The sequence below is a fragment of the Lontra canadensis genome, unplaced genomic scaffold (assembly GCF_010015895.1).
Source record: "Lontra canadensis isolate GAN:19392208 unplaced genomic scaffold, GSC_riverotter_1.0 scaffold30, whole genome shotgun sequence".
Taxonomy (NCBI): domain Eukaryota; kingdom Metazoa; phylum Chordata; class Mammalia; order Carnivora; family Mustelidae; genus Lontra; species Lontra canadensis.
Window position 1 is genome coordinate 4,150,282 of NW_022631024.1, and position 20,928 is coordinate 4,171,209.

General features: G+C 47.5%; 1 protein-coding gene across 3 annotated transcripts in view; it reads right to left on the reverse strand.

The window, feature by feature from the left end:
• The window catches only part of ASTN2 (astrotactin 2), an 851,408-nt gene that overhangs the window by 238,149 nt on the left and 592,331 nt on the right, over window positions 1-20,928 (reverse strand). The gene's annotated exons all lie outside the window — the stretch shown is intronic.

The window sequence follows — 20,928 nt, forward strand, 5'->3', positions numbered from 1 at the left end:
AGAATCTGGCAGGCTAGGGCTCAAAATCCTGGCCCGCCGTGTACTGGCCATGCAGTCTGGAGCAAACTCCGGCTCCTCAGAACCTTGATCTCCTTGCTATAAAGTGAGATCTCAGGGTAGTTGTAAAACACTTAATGGGATAAAGCTGCCAATTGCTTAAGACACAGTCTGATGCTCTACAAACTGTGTATTTGGCTGCTAAACATCCCCTTGCGTAAGCAGTGACAATGGTGAGCCAGAATGTGAGGGAACCGAGAAGAGCATGGAGTGCACACAGAGAAAGGGGCAGGAAGGCTTGAAAGAACAGGTGGGTCTTCAAGTGGAAAGGTCCTAAGGGATCTTTTGGATCAGACTCCTCTTTTACAGATAGGGAAACTGAGGCCTAGAGAAAAGGAATGACCTGCTCCCAGAACCTCTCCCCCATCCCAGGCTAGTGCTCTTTCTCCTGCTCTAATCCTTCCTTATAATGCCATCCCAAGAAACTCTGTTTCCAAGACAGTCCTTGGGGTGACCTCACGGAACTGAACCCTGAACAGAGGTAGTCTTTAGGGCAGGCGGGGTAGTAATGGGGCATCATATGGAGGCAGGCTTTAATCTTTGACACAACAGACCCGCCTCCAAATAGAACAGCCTGCCAGGAGAGGTGGTGAGCATCCCGTTCCTGAAAGAGTGCAAGGAGGGAAACGGACAGCTACTTGGTATGCAGGTATTGGAGGCATTGCCGTGTTAACATCTGACTTTTGAGGTCTTTTCATGCTCAGGGACCCTCAGATTTTGAGACAGTAATTACAGTCTGGAGAGGAGGAGGAGGGGGAGGAGAAGAATAAAGGGAGGAAGAGATTTGTCACTTCATCGTACCCCTTGGAATGGGCAACCTTGAAATGAAAATCGGAAAGAGGAAAACAAAAACAAGGAATGCCAAAACAATGCCTTTGGAGCCTGGATCTCGGGTCCAACAGAAGCAGCTGTGCATACGTCATGGGGGCCTGGAGCACTTCCTGTCTGTACTCCATGTCCCCACGGTGCGCACCTCCCCCAGGTACCCATGAAGTGTCCCATGGATTCATTCATTTAGTGAACAGTCAGCCCCCCACGTCTTGACCCCTGAGCACCTTGGAGTCGGGGGGAAGAGCCATTATCCCCATCTTCCCCATCACCATCATCTCTTACAAAGTTCCGGATCCTTATCATTTACTGGGTCTGGCTAAGCACTTTGCATACACTGTATCATTTAATCTTTACAGCAAGAGAGCTGTAGATTATATCCTTTTTAAAGATGATAAAACATGTGGTACAGGGTTAAGAGGAGGTGAATATTGGGATGTGCCTGGAGGTCTGCTGATTGCCCACTCGGTAACGTAGGCAGCTCGGCTGGGGAGTGTCGGCTGGGCATGCGTGTGCATGACTGTGAGTTTCTGGGTCCACATGGGGGACACTGAGGCATGCTGTCTAATGTGCCTGTGTGGGAGGACCACTGTCTGTCTGGCAAGCTGTACGTGTTTATGCCTATGTGTGTGTGTCTGTGATCACGGCTTCTCCTAGGTGTCTGTGCTTAGTGTATGATCTGTTTGCAAGCCTGGGTGCGTGGAACAGCAATGTGAACAGAAAGAGAGAGCCTTCTGGAAAGGGGGCGTGCCCTTAAAGGACCATGTAACACTCGCCAGGGTTTGAGGGACTACGTTTCCTCCTATTTCCTTTCTGAGGTTGGCCTGTGAGGATACAGATCCTCCCACAAGGATATGGCCTGGGAGAGGGTGTCCCTCTGCACTCATCAGCTAAATACATGTTCTGTGTGGAGCCCTGAGCTGGATCTAGGGATTCAGAGAGACTGGATTCTTCCCTGGTTCTCTAGATCTTCTCAGCCAACTGGGGGAGACAACAATGGAGCCAAGCATAACAGCCAGTGGGACCCAGCTATCAGAAATACCAAGGGCTGGATGCTTCTGGGACCCTTCCCCATGAGACCCATGAATTGTTTCATGGGCAGTTAAGGTCAGGCATGAGAAGATGCCAACGTCTCTGAAGACTGGGCCCCAGTTCTGCCCACAGCACACCCCAGCTGTACAGCCTGGAGTAGACCACTCAAACCTCAATTTTCTCATAGGTAAGAGGAGGATCATAAAAGCTGTTCAGTCTGCCTTAATGAAATACCATTACCATGATGATAAGAATAGCCGTTTGTTGAGCAGATACTATGCACTGAGCACCGTTCCAGGCACTGTACGTTGGTCTCCTCCCAACCCTGTGAAGCTGATGCCATTAAGACCCTCGGGTTAGAGGTTGCCCAGCACAACACAGCTGGAGATCCCAGCTGGTCTGGCCCCGCAGTTCCCATTCCTCACCACGGCTCAGGTGCAGGGCACTGTCAATGCATAAGAGCAGGAGCATGCATGGGGGCCCTGAGCCCAGACAGATCGCAGCTGACAGAAGGAGCTTGCTGCCCGTTCGGACATGACCACACGAGGTGCTCGGTGTCCCTGGAGCTGGGTGCCCTCCCTCAGCCAACAGGGAAGTGGAGACTCTGAGGGGAGCAATGCCTTCTGGGACTGGCACAGAGTGCATCTGGGAAGAGGGATCTGAAAGCAAGCTTATGTTTTCCATTTTGCCATCTGGGCGGCTCCATTTCACACCTTCTCTGGCACTGCATTTAAAGAGAGAGCCCCCCTTTTCACCCCTCCCCCCCCCCGTCTTCTGGTTAAGCCAGGCTTCACTCCGTGGGTAAATCTGACCCCACAGGACAATGGGAAACAGCACAATGGGCAACCTCGGGCTGGCTCATGATGCCGGTCTTCTTGGGAGAAGGATTCCCCCCCCCGGAGCTTTCAGGGAGCAGGAAGGATCCTGAGGAAGTGGGAGTTCACAAGCCAGTGCGAAGGCTGGGAGGGAGGGAGGCAGTCACGAAGCTGGGGATGATGGCAAGGCAGGAAGAGCGAAGTCGGAGGATGGTCCCTCAGGACGTGGTCCCTTTGCGGCCGCTTGGGGATGGTCATGAGTCCTGCACGGCCGCTGCCAGCAGAGGGCGCCCAGGGCCTTCGAATCCACCGGCTCTCTGGGGAGGTAACAACACGGAGGGGAGTGGCGACCGCCAGAGAAGTTCCACTGGGCCCAGAACCTCAGATAGAACCCAGACAGCAGCCTCAGAATCCACCAACCTGGGAAAGGGACGCGGGAGGCTGGCTAAATGCAGACGGCAGAAAGCGGATTCAGATTCTCAGAGCCTGTGTGTACGTGTGTGTAGAAAATACTATAAGGCAAAAAAAGGAAAAAAAAAGAAAAAACGATAGGCAACTAATCCTAATAATAGGAAGACAGGAAGAAGAATGAGTAATATTTATGTATCGATCATCTTGTTCATCATCAGCTGCATCCTAGACAGGATGTGTGTGTGCGTGTGTGCGATTTTAACTCCATGGAACTCGAGCAGACAGCTACCGTTACGATTCCCATTTTGTAAATAAAGAAAAGAGCACTCAGAGGGGTTAGGGAACTTGTCCAGCTGAGGTCCACAGTTAGGAAGTCAGTTAGGAGCCCACAGTTAGGGGCTCCGCGCTTACTGCCCTGCACTGTCAGCACACGTTCAAGGGACCAATCCCAAGTCCGTGCTCCTGGTCACTGGCGTAACCCGAGACCGGGCCGTGCTGCTGTTCAAGCCCAGAGTGCATTCGCTCTCGCTCTCGTGCCCATGAGGGGTCTGTGTGTGTACATAAGAGCATGCCATGTTTCAAACAGTGACAGGGCCCTGTTTCTGTAGACAAACTTCTCCCCCAAAATATCCACGAAAAAGAGTTCGAGCTCGGTTGATAGTCTATGAAAAGATTCATCACATTTTAAAAAGAGCAGATCCGGGGCTCCGGGGACTCGGGAGAACTCTGGGAGTATGAGGACTCATTCATTCCACGGACACTGCTTTGGGTCTCCCATTGGGCAGGGTTTGCTTTGCATCCCAGGGGCTCCGGCAGGGGACGGGGAGGTATCCCATTCACCCATTCACGAGGACCAGGGTAGAAGGCAAGCAATGTAGCAAGGTCTGCAAGGCCTTCAAGATCTGGCCACTGCCCACTCCTCCCGCCGCATGTTTTGAGCCCCTGTCCCCTGGTTGTCCAGCTACACTGACTGCCCTCGTGGGACATACTTGCTTCGTACAAAGGGTGCACTGGGGATTTGCCCTCTCTCTCCGGAAAGCCCTCACCCCTGCCCCCTGTACCTGGCCATCACCTACTCATGATTCAGACCACATGTTACTTCCCTGCCTTTGAGAAATCTGCCCGGAGCCAGTTCTCCCACTATGCTCTCCCATAGCATCTGGCTCTTTTCTTCCATGAAGAGCTTCCCAGCTCCTAATGGTAGCTGTGCTTGTGGGGACCCTATATGATAGGCGTGTGGCCCACTAAACTGGGAGCTCCACGGGGGCCAAGACCATGCCTGTCTCCTTTATGCCTCCTCGCCAGGGCCTAGCACAGTGCCATCTGCATACAGAGTGAGGCTCAAAGAACTCTTGGATCTAAGGGATATTGGGAATTTGGGTCTAAATTTTCAGCTCTTCCACATGGAGCTTCAAACTCTACTTTCTTTCTCTTCCCAAGTACACAGGCAGCCCGGCTCCTACAGAGGTTGGCTAGGAGCCAGGGGCCCCAGCCGCCCTGAGGTGGCAGGGACCAGAAGGGAAAAGGTGATCTCTCGAAGCAGGGGTTGGTCAGACCTCGCACTCTGAAAGAGCATGGTGTCCATGTGTGCATTTGCACTGAGGCGGAGAAGCAGGGGGTGGGCTGGGGCGAGGAGCGCCAGCAGGAAGCAAGAGGTCCAGTTAAAAAACCGCCTCCTCTTCCATGTCATCATCTTGACTTCCCCTGTTGGAATAAAACCTTCCTGTCACTTTATCCTCACGCATCTTGCCCGTGATTAGATCCCAGAACTGGCCTTGGGGTCCGGTGGAGGAAAAGGCAAAGGTTCAGAAGTCCTTCAGACATGGAAACAAATGCCGTCTGGCTTTGGGGAATTCAGTTCCATTTTAGGAAACTTAGGGACCTCACCTGCAAAAGTAATGAGTTTGGGACTTGAAGGGGTTGGGAGGAAGATTTGCACAAAGTTCTCTTGAGTGAGGGTTCCATTTCCCGAATCCCACACCAGATCCTGAATCTCTTTGTGAGCCTCAGAGAACTCAAGACAGTGCCTACTCTGTAGAAGCCCCCTAAGTATCAGGCCTCCTCTCCCTCCATGCCATCTGCACCTAACCTCCGAGTGACTCAAGCCTACGGAGCATTTCCACCGAGGATGCACCCTGTCCAGCTTCGTGCCCATCAGCCATGCTGACAAGAATGACAAGCCAGGGAAGCTGGTCTCCTCCACCCGCCCCCCCCAGGTCTTCCCTCCCTCCTGCCCCAATTTAAGAATATGTGTGAGTGTTTTGGATACATTAATACACAGCCACCAGCAAGCAGGAGCTGGATCACCCCTCAGTTCTGGGGAAATTAGCATTTAAATTGAGGTATTTCAGGGAAGTAAATCATCCCAGAGCCAGCCAGCACTGTCTGCAGCCTTTTTTAGGGGAAGGAGGGCTGGGAGCTGCGGGCTGCAAGCTCTTGAGTCTGCAGGGAGTGGTCTATGGTTCCTGGCTCTCCCTAGGCTGCCCAAAGCCTCCTCCAACGGTGGCCTTAAGCTCCCAATGCCAATGAGGACATCTCTCCCGGTTTAAACTGTGCCCCATCCCTCACCTACAACTAGACTGAGTCTTTCCGCCAAGTGAGAGCAGCGTCTTTGGCTGAGATGTGGTTTCCTCTGTGGTCAATGAGTGGGGACACCTGGTCTCATCTTGGCTCTGTCACTGTCTCACTGTGGAGGGCTGGGGAAGCCACTCCCCACCTCTGGGACTGGGAGGGGTGAAGAGCTGGTACAAAATATTTGGGTTTCTCTGAGCCCCAGTTTGAGAGGTGTTGGGCTCGATCCTATAGCCATTCCGTCGGTGCTGGAGCCACAGAGCCTGGTGTTTAAAATGAGGCTGATGTCTGTCCATGGCTACCTTCATGCCCTGCTCTTCTCTAGGAGCCGTCAGAAACTTGGTTCTCCTGGGAGCTGCTTTTTAATTATGGGTCTTTGTTTACATTCCCTGCTCAAGTGCTAGACTTAGTCATTCTTGCATTCATTCATTCATTCATTCAATCATTCAAATATCCAATAAATCTTTATATTATGTACCAGGCCTTGGGAATACAATGACAAAATAGATATCCTCTGCCCTTAAGCTCCCCACGCCTAGTAGGAGATACATGTGTACAAATGCTTCTACACACATGTGTAAATGTGTGCAAGGTGAATAATGGTTTTGAAAAGGTTAAAATGAAACATTTTTCATTCCCCATAAATCATATTTGTCTCTAATACCCGACCTACTAAATCAAAAGCATTCATCCCTTAGGTAGAAGGACAAATACCATCTAGAGAAGAAAGGGGGTTACTGCCCAGCTTTGCATCTCAAAGCTGACTTTGTAGTGTCTTGAGCTAGACAAGAGTTTGGAAAGCCAGCCTGTGCCGGAAGTGAAGGTCCCCTTCTGTATCAAAGCCAGGCCTGGCTGACTCAGATCATAGTGTCTTCTTTTAATGCAAGATGGTTCAGGCTATGACCTCAGGGGAGTTCCCACCAGACAGGAAAAGGAAGGAGAAAACCCTTCTTTCTGATACCAGTGCTGGGAGGGATTGCTGAGGAGAGAAGGCTAGGGGGCCAAGAGCTCAGATTCAAAGGTAGACAACCTCTTTCTGGACTATCAGAAGTCAGCACGCCCTCCCCACCCACCCTAGCCTTGAGGGCAGCATCTACAAATGCTTAAGATACTAACAAGGGTTTGGGAAATGGCCCAGGGCAGGTAAGGGGGAACATGGGGGGCTGTCGCCCCAGATCAGGGATTAGTCTGAGGAGGTGGGGAGCCCCTTTATCCAATAAGCCAATGGAAACTCCCGTGAGAGGGAAGCAGGAGGTGAGCTAGAGGCTGGCAGAAGTCAGCCTCCAATTCCTGCACCCACAGGGTAGCGAGAAGAAAGTAGACATGACCCTAGTACACCCTCCATGCTCCCAAGGAGGCAGGGATGGGGAAGGCTCCCTGAGATTAGAACAAGGGGAATTCAGAGTGTGGGGACCTCATTAATTTGGACTTTGGCAGTGGATTCTTCTCAAAAGACAACCCAAGACCATCCACATCCTAATGGGTTGCTAGAGCAAAGGGGCTCGGAGCCAAGCTCAAGTAAGAAATCATAGAGTGACTCCAGCAAGGATCCAGAGGGCTAAGTTTATACCAACGTCCTTCTGCTATCTGCAGCCCCTGTGCCCTGAGGCGGAGTGGAGGTGGGGGAGCCTGCTGGGGGAGGAAAAGACAGGGTGAGTCCGTAAGGAGCTCAACTTCCAATACACTAAATAGTTTCCCTAAAGAGGATATTCTGTATCCTTAATTGGCAATTTGAAATACTTTTTTGTTATCCACAGAATGGAAAGTTGAGGAAAAGGTTGTATCAGTGGTAGAAAAATCAGAAGACTACAGTGTTCTTGCATAACTGAGTTGTAGTGGTGAAAAAAAAAGTTTGAATCTTTAACTGTTGAAGGAGATGGTTAGAGGTTAGAGTGATAAAATTTAAGACTCAAAAAAGTTTAAGTTTCATAGGGGAGGTACAGAGACTAAGGGAGTAAAGAGGAGGGGTACCTAATACAGATGGGGTAGGGGAGGAAGGCTGCCTGGAGGTGGTGAGCCTTGACTGTTTGGGAGGGGTTATCCAGGGAAAGAGCAAGAAAAGAAGGTGGGAGTGGGGTCCAGGCAGAAAGAACAGCATGTGCAAAAGTCCAAAGTGCTGCATGTGTGTGTGTGTGTGTGTGTGTGTGTGTGTGTGTCTATGGGAGACGGGAGACGAAGAGAGAGAGAGAGAGAGATGGAACACTCAAATGCCACATTCTTGAAATTGAAAGAAGCTTAGATTCAGGATGTAAAAGCATTGAGTAAAAAAGCAAAGATGGGCTGGAGAGGGGCAGATAGAGAGCTCAGATCTTGCAAGTCTTCAAAGTGATGCTATGGAACACAGGCTTTCTTCTGAGGGCGAGGACACCCTCCCCGGCAGGGGTTTTGGCGGAACAGCAATACTATCTGACCAGAGATTTTGAGCCTGGACACAGCCTGGAGAGCAAGCCAAAAAAGGAACAAGGCTGGAGGGAGGGTGACCAGTTACAGGGTTTTGCAGCCACCCAGACCAGCATGGTGGAGGAGCGGTGTGACAGAATTATCGAGAAGAGACACAGATTTGAGAGAGACCCAGCGAGGAGGCCCTGCATGTACCCTGCTCCCCATCACCCACTGTGTGCAGTGGGAGTGGAGGCCGACATAAGTTATGCCAGCAGGACTGACTCCGGGGCCCACCTCCCCTTACAGTGAAACCCCCAGAGCTCTCCAGACACCCCCGTTTTCACCTGCCATGGCCGGAGAGCAGACTGCTGTGTCTTGGCCCATCAGGATGCTCTTGCCTTCCTCCTGAGCCTGCCAGCTGACAGCCCATCTCAGCTCAGCTGCTACATGTGAGACTCACAGGAAGACTGCCAGATCTCCCTAAAATCCCCAGCATTTCGAGCAAGCTCGACCATCTCCAGGGGGAGGCTCCCAGGGCTGCCATCCCCTGCTGGGCAGGATGAAGTTCATGACCCCACCCTCCATGCTGTTTCTCGGATCATGGGTGCAAAGTCGCATCCCTGGCTCTGCAGAGGCCCAGGCACCCCAGGCCACTGTTATCTCAGCTGAGTCTCCCAACAATGAAGAGCGAGGAGACAAAGGCAGGGGGCAGAGAAGTGACTTAGGTAAAGGCTCCCGGGTTTGCAAGACCAGAACAGGCTACACATCCATATTCTTGATTTCCAGCCCAGAGCTGCTTCCACCTGGCATGTCCTGGCGGGTCAGTAAGAACGGCTACGTTAACCTGCCTGCCCCCTTCTGTCTGACCTGTGGGCTCCTGCAAAGCCGGGGCTGCATTTAATTCTTTTTTGTAACCTCCTCTGAGCCCTCTGGAGGGCCCCAGAGAGAGACTTCATGGTGTCATCTTCTCTGGAAGGTATCCCCGAGCCCCTTCTTTGGAAGTGAGGTCCTACTTCCACAGTACCTGATTTGGTCCTGACCGCAGCTTCCAGAAGGCGTGGTTCTTCTCTGCCTATCTGTTTCCCATTCCAAGCTCTGTAGTTCTCAGCTGTCGGGATCTATCGGGCCGATTACCCTCTGAGCCTTCCTCATCTACACACCTTGCTTCCTGGGGCTGCACAACAACCTGCTAACTATGTGGTCTGCATTCAGCCTTATCCGTCCAAGTCATTCACCATCCTGTGGCCAGAATGTTTTTCTAAACTGACGGTCCTGACTCCTGTGTATCATTGGCTCTGGGTATTAGTGTTCTGGCTGCTCTAACAAATCACCACCGATTTCATGGCTTCCACCAACTTCCACCAACTTAACACTTGTTATGTTTCTGAAGGTCGGATGTCTGACATGGGTTTCAGGGTTACAGTCAGGTGTCAGCAGGGATGCATGCTTCCTGGAGGCTCCAGAGGGGAAACCACTCCCTTGCCTTTTCAGCTTTTTTTTTTTTTTAATTTTTATTTATTTATTTGACAGACAGAGATCACAAGTAGGCAGAGAGACAGGCAGAGAGAGAGGAAGGGAAGCAGGCTCCTGGCCAAACAGAGAGCCCAATGCGGGGCTCGATCCCAGGACCCTGGGATCATGACCTGAGCCAAAGGCAGAGGCTTTAACCCACTAAGCCACCCAGGCGCCCCGCCTTTTCAGCTTTTGAGACGGCCCACATTCCTTGGCTCTAGGTCCCTAGGCTCTGCCACCATCAGAGGGAGCCAAAGCAAGTCAAGTCCTTCTGCGATCACTTCCCTCTCCGGCCTCCTCTCTTATCTTACCTCCCCCTTCCACTTTAAGGACCCTTAGGATTACATTAGGTCCACCTGAAAAATCTAGGTGATAATCTCTTTATCTCAATATCAGCAACTTCATTTCTACCTATACCCTTAACCACCTTTGCCATGGAATATATTTTATTCACAGGTTCCAGGGATTAAAACATGGACATCTGAGCGGCATTATTCTGTCTACCACACTCCAACCCCCCACCCCAGGAGAGCTTTGCTGATGCCTCTCCCTTCATTTGGGGGTTTGATGCCCCTTCTCTGGGTTTCTACTGCACCCATCCCTCCCCTATTTTGGCATCTTCACTCTGGACTGTTGGTCCCAGTCACTCACTGGTTCCCTTGTGGACCAAGGGCACTTGAAAGCAAGGACCATGTCTGTCTTATTTACTGCTGTACATCCAGCCTTGACACGGTGGCTGAAACACACACAAGGGGTTCTGGAAGCACTTATTCAGTGAATGAATGAATGAATGAATGACTCCTATCTGAATGGCTATGAAGGGGAGATACCCCATCCAGCTGTGATACTACAATCTCCTTTCTGTGGGGCCTGAGTCAGAGCCTTATTCAGGTCTCCTTCCCTATCTTTTTTTTTTTTTTTCTTCCTCATTATCTTTTCTTCCCTCGTTATCCAGTATCAAAATAATAAGCATCACTTTTAAGCTAACATCTACTGATTGTTTACAATGTCCTAGGCATCAATCTAAGGGTTTTACACACATCTCCTTTCACACAGCCACCCTGGGGGCTAAGTACTCTTGTTCTAAGGGCTTTGTTTGTTTGTTTGTTTTAAATAAGGGACCAGAAGAATAAAGAGATTAATAAGTGCACAGAACTACTCAGCTGGACTTTGAACAATTAAACTCCATGTTCTTAAAGACAAGGCAAGAAGATGCTAGTAATGTTTAATTTTGCCCCTCAACACAATGATGGAAAGTAAAAGTTGACTCACTGAAAATACCAGCGCTAGCTGAATGTGCCAGATGGATGCCCGCGTTAATAATGTAACTGCTCTTTATTGAATGCCTGCCATGTGTTAAGAGCTCTGCAGGATGCCTTTCTCGCCTTTTTTTTTTTTTTTCCTATAGACTGAATGTCTGTGTCCCACCCCCCAAATCCATATGTTCAAACTTAATGCCCAATGTGATGGTATCTGGCGGTGGGGCCTTTGGGAGGTGACTAGGTCATAAGGGTGGGCTCTTCGTGAATGGGATGAGTGCCCTTATGAAAGGCCCCAGAGAGCTCCTTGTCCTCTCCACCAAGTGAGGAAAGGAGCCATCTATGAACCAGGAAACAGATCCTAGGCAACATTGAATCTGGCAGTGCCTAGAACATGAGCTTCCCAGCCGCCAGAGCTTGAAGAAGTAAAACGTTTGTGGTTTGAGCCATGCAATCAATGGTTATTTTGTTAAAGCAGCGCCAACAGACAGAGACATTTCTAATATCTTGCAAAGTCATTATTATGATCTCAATATTGGAGGTGAGGAAGCTGGATCTCAGTGGGGTGAGGTCACTTTCCTAGGCTCACATGCAACGAGGGCATCGATGCCACTCCTGTACCCCCCTCCCTAACCAGGAACACGCTTTCTCCTGCCCCACCCTCATGCGTCTGCAGGTGTGTGTGAACACACACACACACACACACACACACACACACACACACAATGTGAAGCCTGGCTTACAACTTGCACAGGCCTCCATCTCTAAATGCAAAACCATTTCCACCAGTGGTACCAAACTCACTTAAGCATTCCAGGCATGGCCGCTACTAACTCCCGTCCTGGTAATTGCAATCCCTGAAATTGAAAGAAATTGCAGGCTAGAGAAACATTATCTTCTCTTCATCCCCTTCGCCCTCCATCTCCTTGCCGGTGTGTCAGCACAGGGATTCCTCATTGTGTCCTAACACCGGACTGCTGTCCCCGGGGCCTCTGGAGCTGTTTGCCGAATTTCTCCCTCCAGTTCTCCAGGGGAGGAATCAAAGGCCCTGAGACACCACCAAGCCCCATCTTTGCTTTCCAGATGCTATAATGAGATCTGAAGAGGAGAAATAGTCGTGCCGCAGATCCTCCAGAGATTTGGACCTAAAGGCTGCCTTGGAACCCAGATCTGTAGGGTCTGAGTGAAGAGTCCCTTGGTCTGAGGGGGCGGCTGAGCCTCAGAGCCAAGATGGCTGGCCCCTACTGCACGCTGAGGTTCCCCCCCTCCGTTCCAGAAGGGTCTAGCTGCTTACGCGATCACAGTCAAAGACAGAAGCCAATATCCCTGTGCCTTTAAAACCATTTCCATTGCATTTAGGATCTTCAATTTTTGGTGTTCACGGCCTTCTCTGTTCTCAGGGCACCCCAACCCCCATACCTCCCTCCATTCACGTCTGTCTCAAGGGTCTAGCTTAGCAACAGACACAGAAGAGGTGAGCTAAACCCCTTACTGAATGGGTCCAAAGGTCGACCAGGGACTCTGTCTGAATCCTGTCATGTATCCTCACCATTCTTTATGTACCCCTAGTCCTACACTGGACAGGAAGCCGGTTTTGTGAGGCTGTGCAAGTCCCTTCCCATCTCTGGGGGTCTTTGAAGTCCTGGGTCATTTCTTTGCTGAAAACATGTGTCCCCAAACGGCTCTAGCACAGAGGGCTAAGGAGGAGTCCCGGAGAAGGGGAGCCCTGTTCCCATGGGCACTCTGGGTCTCCTTTCTCACCTCGGAAGCGGTCTCCCAGCCAGGCACACCTGAATTTATGTTGTAGTTCCAACTCCAATCCCCTACGTGGCTCTGGTTGGACAGAACATTGGACATTTTCGGGGCCTCTGTTTGCTCATTGGAAAAATGGGAATAATAATCATCACAGCCTTACATACTTGTTGTGAAGATTAGAAGAGCCCATAATCCAAACTGCTTAGCAGAAGGCCTGGCAAGAACAGGCCCTCGATAAAAGGTAGTTATCGTTGCTGTGGAGCACAGTTTCATTTAACATTCTGGAAAGCCCGTCTTGATTAGGAGTAAGGGAGATGCAAATTTTAGAGCTGGGATGGACCTCAAATTCTTTTCTTTTCCTTCTTTCCAGGCAGCAGACACAGCTTGTCCAAGTCACATGATAGGACTATAATGAGAACCCAGGACAGGTGGCTACTAATTTGGAGTTCTTTTCTTTCTATCCTGGGATTCTTTTTTTTTTTTTTTTTTTTTTGGTGGGGGTTTTTTTTTTTTTTTTTTTTTTTTGGCTGGTGGATTTAATTTTTTTCCTTACCTCATACCATATCCCTGACATCTAGGAGAGTTATTAATGCTAAAGGCAATGTTCCCAGCATGGTATGTTGAACATCTCTTTTCCTATCACAGTATACACCAGAATTGTTGTGGGTATGTCTTCCACCCCCCCACACACACTGCGGGCAGAGACTGTGTTTTCTCTCTCCTCCAGTTCCCAAAAGCACATTAGGTACATAAGAGACTCTCAAAAATGTTTGTGAAATTGAACGTCCAGTAGGTTGGACTCCAAATTAGATTAAAAAATTTCAAAACTCCTAACTTAAAACAACAAATAAAAAAAAAAGCCACATTTTAACTAACCACACAGCATCCATGCATTTATAACTTCACTCCTGTTAGTAGTTAGAAACTTTTCTTATCTTTCTCGTTCCCTTTCCTACCTCCCTTCTTTCTTCCCTTCCTCCCTCCCCTTCCTTCTCCTCCCCTCCCCTCCCCTTCCTCCCTACTTTCCTTCCCTGTTAACATTTCAAACGAAGCCATGAGGTGCTTTTTAGAATCAGAACACATGGCCTAGGAAGAGCTGTTTCTTGTGTGAATTTGTGGCAGGGGTCATATCTCTGAAAAGTTTCTTCTTCCCCTTTGTCTTTCCCCTTCTCCCTGGGGCACCTTGCAAGTCTTTCCATATAGCCACCTCTAATGAGCTTTGCAAAATGAGAAACCTGCTGCAGTAGAAGAAAATCTAATAGCAATTGCTTTCTTGTTTGCTTCCTCTCCTCTTTCCCTCTCTTTTTTTATTAGTCATTAGCAATGGAGAAAGAAAACACCCAAAGGCAGTAGAAAAGCAGCAATATGTGCACGTGCTCTGCAACACTGAGCTAATGAGGAGACCTGACCATCTCTCACAGCCCTTCTTTTTCAATTTCAATAGATCTGACAGCAGTTGCAGCCAAATCCAGACCCCAGCCAGTGTGGACATTAGCTAGTTTACATCATAACCGAAGTGAAGTGTGGGTTCTGTGATAGGACAACTGGAAATGGGTTTAAGTGCTCCTTAAAACTAATGGATGTCAAGACTTAAAAAGAGCCTAGCAAAACAAGAATCTAAATAACACAATTTGGGATCTTTTCAAAATGTGATGCCAAAATATAATTCGATTCAGTTCCCAAGACCCTAGCTTTAGCTTCCAGCCTTGCTTGTTACAGATTAGGTTGTCATATGGCTGTATGACAGGGCCACGCTGAGCCCCGGGCTTGTCTGTAATAATTCTACCCGCCCGCAGTGAGAATGGGTATTAAACCCTACCTCTTACCGGGTGCATGATCCCGAATGAGTTATTTCATTTCAGGACCCTCAGTTCCCTCATTTGTAAAATGAATATCAGAATATTATCTACTCTTATAGACACAGTTACGAGAATCAGAAGGGGCAAGGCATCTGAACAGCTTGCTAGATATGTAACTATGTGCTAGTTTCTATTTATTTCCCAGTAAGAAGGATGGGGCAGGGGCACCTGGGTGGCTCAGTGGGTTAAAGCCTCTGCCTTCGGCTCAGGTCATGATCTCAGGGTCCTGGGATAGAGCCTTGCGTCCGGGGGGGGGGGCGGTCTCTGGTCAGCGTGGAGCCTGCTTCCCCCTCTCTCTCTGCCTGTCTCTCTGCCTACTTGTGATCTCTGTCTGTCAAATAAATGAATAAAATCTTAAAAAAAAAAAGAAGAAGGACGGGGCAAAGTCTTGCCTCTGCCTTTCGGATAGACATGCCTCTGTCACTGAATAAACTTCAGTTTCCTCATCTGTAGTAGGACTAAAAAACGGTGCTGGTGGATCTCAGTTGTCGTGGAATTAAATGAGATGACAAATACAGAATGACACCTGCCATATCATACTATGTATTCCATAATGTTAATTACCATTATTATTGATAATAGGAACGTGATGTAGGTTTTTTAAAAATAATATACAGTGGGGGCACCTGGGTGGCTCAGTCAGTTAAGCGTCCAACTCTTGACTTCGGTTCAGGTCATGATCTCAGGGTTGCGAGATTGAGCCCCACATCAGGCTCCTTGCTCAGCAGGGAGTCTGCTGGAGATCCTCTATCTCCTTCTTCCTCTGCACCTCCCCCCCACAACTGGCATGCTCTCTCTCTCTCTCTCTCTCAAAAAAATAAATAAATCTTAAAAGAATATTCTACAGTATTAAATCCCAAAGAATCAATGACAGCGGCAACAAACATTCTTGAAACTAACAAGTGAATATGGCAGAATTACAGAATACAAGGTTAATATATGAAAGTCAAATTCTTCCCTATATGACAGCCATGAACAATTGGATTTGAAATTAAAAATACGATACCATTTGCAGTGGCATCCAAAAAAATGAAATCGGTATAAGTCTAACAAAATACATACAAGGTCTATATGAGGAAAGCTTCAAAACTGATATAAGTGATAAAAAATCTAATTGAATGGAAAGATAGTCCATGTTCATTCTTGTGTTGTTAAAATGTCAGTTCCTGCCAAATTGATCTACAGATTCAACACAATCCCAATCAAATTCCCACTAAGTTATTCTATAGAGATCAACAAACTAATTCTAAAGTTTATATGGAAAGCTCAAAGACCCAAAATGCCCAATATAAAATTAGAACAAGAAAGAGTTAGAGAACTGATATTATCCAACTTTAGGACTTATTATAAAGCTACAGTTATTAAGACAGTATGGTATTGGTGAAATCATAGACAAATAAATTAAGGAATAGAACAAAGAGCCAGAAATAGACCCATACAAATCTAGTCACCTAATCTTTGATAAAGGAGCAGAAGCAATTTAATGGAGAAAGGACAGTTTAAAAAAAAATGGTACTGGAACAAACAGACATCCACATGCCAGCGGCAACAAACATTCTTGAAACTAACAAGTGAATATGGCAGAATTACACATGCCAGGAACAAAAAAAATCTAGACACAGAACCTACACCTTTCACAAGAAACTTGACCCCAAATGAATCATAGAACTAAACATAAAGCACAACAGTATAAAACTTCTAGAAGACAACATCAAAGAAAATCGTGGTGATCTTGGGTTGGTGGATACCAACAGATATTTCAGATATAATGCCAAAAAGCACAATCCATTAAAGAACAAGAGAGGATATGTTGGGCTTTATTAAAATTAAAAACTTCTGCTCTGTGAAAGACACGTTAAGAAAACGAAAAGACAAGGCACAGATTGGGAGAAAATATTTGCAAAACACATAGCTGATAAAAGACTTGCATCTGAATTATACAGAGAACACTTAAAATTCCACAATAAGAAAACAAACAACCAGATTTAAAAAGGGGCAAAAGAGCTGAGCAGACGTAGCACCAAAGTAGATCTAGAGATAGCGGAGAAGCTTATGAATTCATGCACAGCACATGTCATTCCATAATTGCAAATCAAATGACAATGAGATACCACTCCATAACTGTTGGAAAGGCTACAGTCTAAAGCACTAACACCACCAAATGTCGGTAAGGATATGGACCAAAAGGAAGAGTTCATGGCGGGTAGGGATGCCAAATGGTACAGCCACTCCGGCAGGTAATCTGGTTTCTTGCAAAGCCAAACATACCCTTACCACACAATTCAGCAACCACTTACCCAGCTGAGTGGCAAACATGTCTACACAAAACCCCGCATATGAATGCTTATAGCAACCCCATTCATACCAGCCAAAACTGGGGAGCAGCCAAGTTATCCTTCAGTAATGGATTGAATCAACAAACCAGAGTGCATCCATAAATGTGATCGTTTGTAGCAACAACCAGACATGAGCTATGGAGCCACAGAAAGATCGAGAAGAACTTAAAATGCATCTCGCCCCATGTAAAGAGCAGGTCTAAAATGGCCACACGCTGTATGATTCCAAGTACACCGCATTTTGGAAAAGGTAAAGTTAGGAAAGCAGGGAAGAGATCGGTGACTGCCAGGACTCTGGGAAGAGAGATGGAGGGATGAGTAGGCAGCACCAGAGGTAAAACTATTTTGTATGATACTGTAATGGTACCTGCATGACATTATGCCTTTGTCAAAACCCACAGAATGTATAACACAAAGTACACTATGTACTTTACTGAATATTGTATCAATATTGGTCCTTCAATTGTAACAAATATATGCCACCATTGCAAGATATTAATGATAGGAGGGACCGTATGGTAGGTAGAGGAGTACTGAGGGTAATGGCAATTCTCTACGTTGTCCTTAAGTCTTCTGCAAATCTAAAACTGCTCTAGAAATTCTGCTAATTAAAATAATAATAATATGCATAGGCAAGAGAGCTGTGGCATTAACTTTTATTGGTCTGGTGGCTTCCACGTATTTTTGTAGATAACGTTTAACTGGAACAAAGTTACATCCGTATATTTATATATTGTCTATGGTTGCTTTCCTATTAGAATGGCCCAGTGGAGTAGCCATGGTAAAAGTGTGTATGGCTCACAAAGCTGAAAATACTGGCTCTCTGACCCTTCAGAGAAAATTTTGCTGACTCGTGTTTAGAGTATAGACTGTTAGACAGAGAAGTGCACTGAGAAGTAGTTCAGTTCAATTACCTAATAAATTCTGGAATCCTTACTACCATAATATCATCCCAGGAGGAATAGTTGCCTAGTCTAGCCTCTCCAGCTGGTGTGAACCTCTGCCCATTGATCTTGGCATTTAGAAACAAGCCTCTTTTCCTCTCTCTACTATTCCTCTGATTCACCAAGCCCACTCTTTCTGATCTAGAAATAGGACGTCAGAGTAGCCCTGGGGCATCCACACATCGCTCTCAGCCCTCTTTCGGAACCAGACTTTGACCCAGTCTCAGCCTCCTCCTGTACTTCCTGGCTATTGGTGTTTCTGTTTTTCCCCATACTCCCAGACCCTGCTTCTGATTTTTAGTTTCAACATGAGAACGAGGTGCCCCAGCTATGGCCCTGGTTCCGTTTGCTCCATTTAAATGGAAAAGTTAAGTTGACCCTTGAACAGGTAGCAGAGGAAGGCAGCAATCCTCTGCACAGTCAAAAATCTACATATAACTTTTGACTCCCGCAAAATGTTGCCAATAGCTTCCATTGACTACTGTTGGCTTACCCATAACATAGTCAGTGAACACATATTTTGTATGTAATCTGCACTATATACTGTATTCTTACAATCAAGTAAGCTAGAGGAGGGGTGCCTGGGTGGCTCAGTGGGTTAAAGCCTCTGCCTTTGGCTCAGGTCATGATCCTGGGGTCCTGGGATGAAGCCCCACATTGGGCTCTCTGCACAGCAGGGGGCCTTCTTCCTCCCCTCTCTCTACCTGCTTCTCTGCCTGTGATCTCTGTCTGTCAAATAAATAAATAAAATCTTTTTTAAAAAAAAGTAAGCTAGAGGAAACGAAATATTCCTAAGAAAATCATAAGGAAGAGAAAATACACTTATAGTGCTGTATTGTATTTATCGGAAAGAAAGAAAAAAAAAAAAACACCTCATATAAGTGATCCACGCAGTTGAAACCCACGTTGTTCAAGGTTCCACTGTGGCAAAATGATGGCCCCCAGCAATATTCAGGTCTTAATTCCTGGAATCTGTGAATGTTACCTAATGCTATGGGCTGAACTGTGTCTCTCTACAAAATTCATAATTTAAAAGCTTCACAGTATCTCCTAGCACCTCAGAGTATGTCTGCATGTGGAGATAGGATCTTGAAAGCAGTGATTAAGTTAAAATGGGGCTATCGGGGTGGGTCATAATACAATCTGTCCGGTGTTCTAATTTCAAGAAGGGAATTTTTGGACACATGGAGACACCAAAGATGCGTGAGGAAGAGCATGTGAGGACACAGTGAGAAGGCGGCTGTCTACAAGCCAAGAAGAGAGGCCTAAAAAGAAACCAAACTTGCCAACACCTTAGTCTTTGACTTCCAGCTTCCAGAACCAACTGTGAGGAGGTAAATATCTACTATTTAAGCCACCCATTCTCTGGTATTGTGTAACGTCACCTCCTATGGCAAAAGGAACTTTTCAGAGCAACAGCTCCTAATCTAACCTGCCCGTCTACATTAAATTAGGGACCCTAAAATGAGGAGGTTATCCTGGACGATCCGGGTGGACGCTCCTGTCATCACACATGTCCCTGGAGGAAGGAAGCAGGGATATGCCCACAGGAGGCACAGAAAGTGATTTGAAGATGGGAGAAGGTACTGCAGTGATGTGACCACAGGCCAAGGAATGCCTGCATATGGAAAAGAAAGCACCCGATTCTCCCCAGAAGCTTCTAGAAGGAACTACTGCTCAATACCTTGACTTCAGTTTCAACGGACTCAGGTAGGAGTTCTGGCCTCCAGAAGAGTGGCAGAAGAAATGTATGTTGTTTGAACTACAAAGTTTGTGGTAATTTGTTATAGCAGCTGTGTGAAACTAATACCTGTACTTTCTCAGATAAATACCATTTTTGATCTAGCTTGGTTTCCAGACCCCTCTTTCTCCAGGACCACTCAGCTCTTCAGCAGGAGCTGGAGAACTGCTTCACCAATTCCTTCTTCAAGGAATGCAGCATGTTCAGAGAATTAGTATTTCTAGGAGCTCTGAGGGGCTCAGGCTTTGGCATTAGCCAGCATTGTGTTTGAATCCCCACCCCACAAAGGGTTAGTCTACGTGGTCTTGGGCATAGTACTTAGCCCACTGAAACCTCGATTTCAGTCAGTGAATGGAGAACAACCTATCAGCCCTCCTGGGGGGTTGTGAATATTTTAAATGACAGTAGTTAAAATGACCTGGAATAATATAGGCTGTCAATGTCCCCAATAAGTTACTGTGATGGTTGCTATCATTAACTGTTGGACTCTCCATGAATTCGGAGTCTACCTGATTTCCTCTTCTCAAAGCTCATAAGGGACATTATAGACCATGGTTTGGGGCTGAGCTCAGGTACCAACCCCATGAGTTTGTATCAGCAACTTCCTCTCTCATTCATGGGTCTCCCTGACTATCTGTTTTAATGCTTAGAATCAAAAAAGCATGGTCATCAATGACTCGGTTCTGCCTTTTGGCACTTAAGGGAGGTTGAGTGGCTTCCCTTCAGAGAGGCTGAGCAACAAGTCCAAGGTCACACAGCTAATGAATGATCACACTGGGATTTAAGTCCAGGTTTCCAAAGAGCTATCTGCTATGTTATACTGCATCTCATCTGCTAGACCTCTGTCTCCAAATTCTAAACCCCAAAACACAGGGCTGCCCCCTACAATATCTCCTGAACTGGGGGTGGGTGTTTCCTGTTCATAAGGCCAGACTCCCTCCTTCTGTCTTCCAGGGACTTCCTCCCCCAAAGCAGCTCCTAGTAAGGAGACAGCTGCGAAGACTCCAGGCAGGTGGTGGGAAGCCCTGAGGCTCTGTGTCCTTGTTTAGGGAGAATGTGGTGACACACCTAATAGTCCTCCCTCCCCACAGGAAACCAGGAAACCAGCACTTACCCAGAGTGCCTTCCCGCTCTGTCAGCAATCCAGACCATATGGTTAATTAGCTAAAATTTGCGACCGCATCTGTGATGCTATTTCTCTTTTTGGCATGTGTGAACTTAATTACTGAAGCCATGGGAAGCTCCTAGCCCACTGGGAGTGTGGTGGGCACGAGGGTCACAGAGAATGCCCATGGCTCAGGGACGGGATGTGTGGGTGGTTGAGGGCCTGAGGAACGAGGAACAGAAAGGGCCACTTGATCCCCCCTGAGGATGAGGTTCTTATGTGGCTGCAATGAGGCTGGGACACAATGTCACAAGGCCCCAT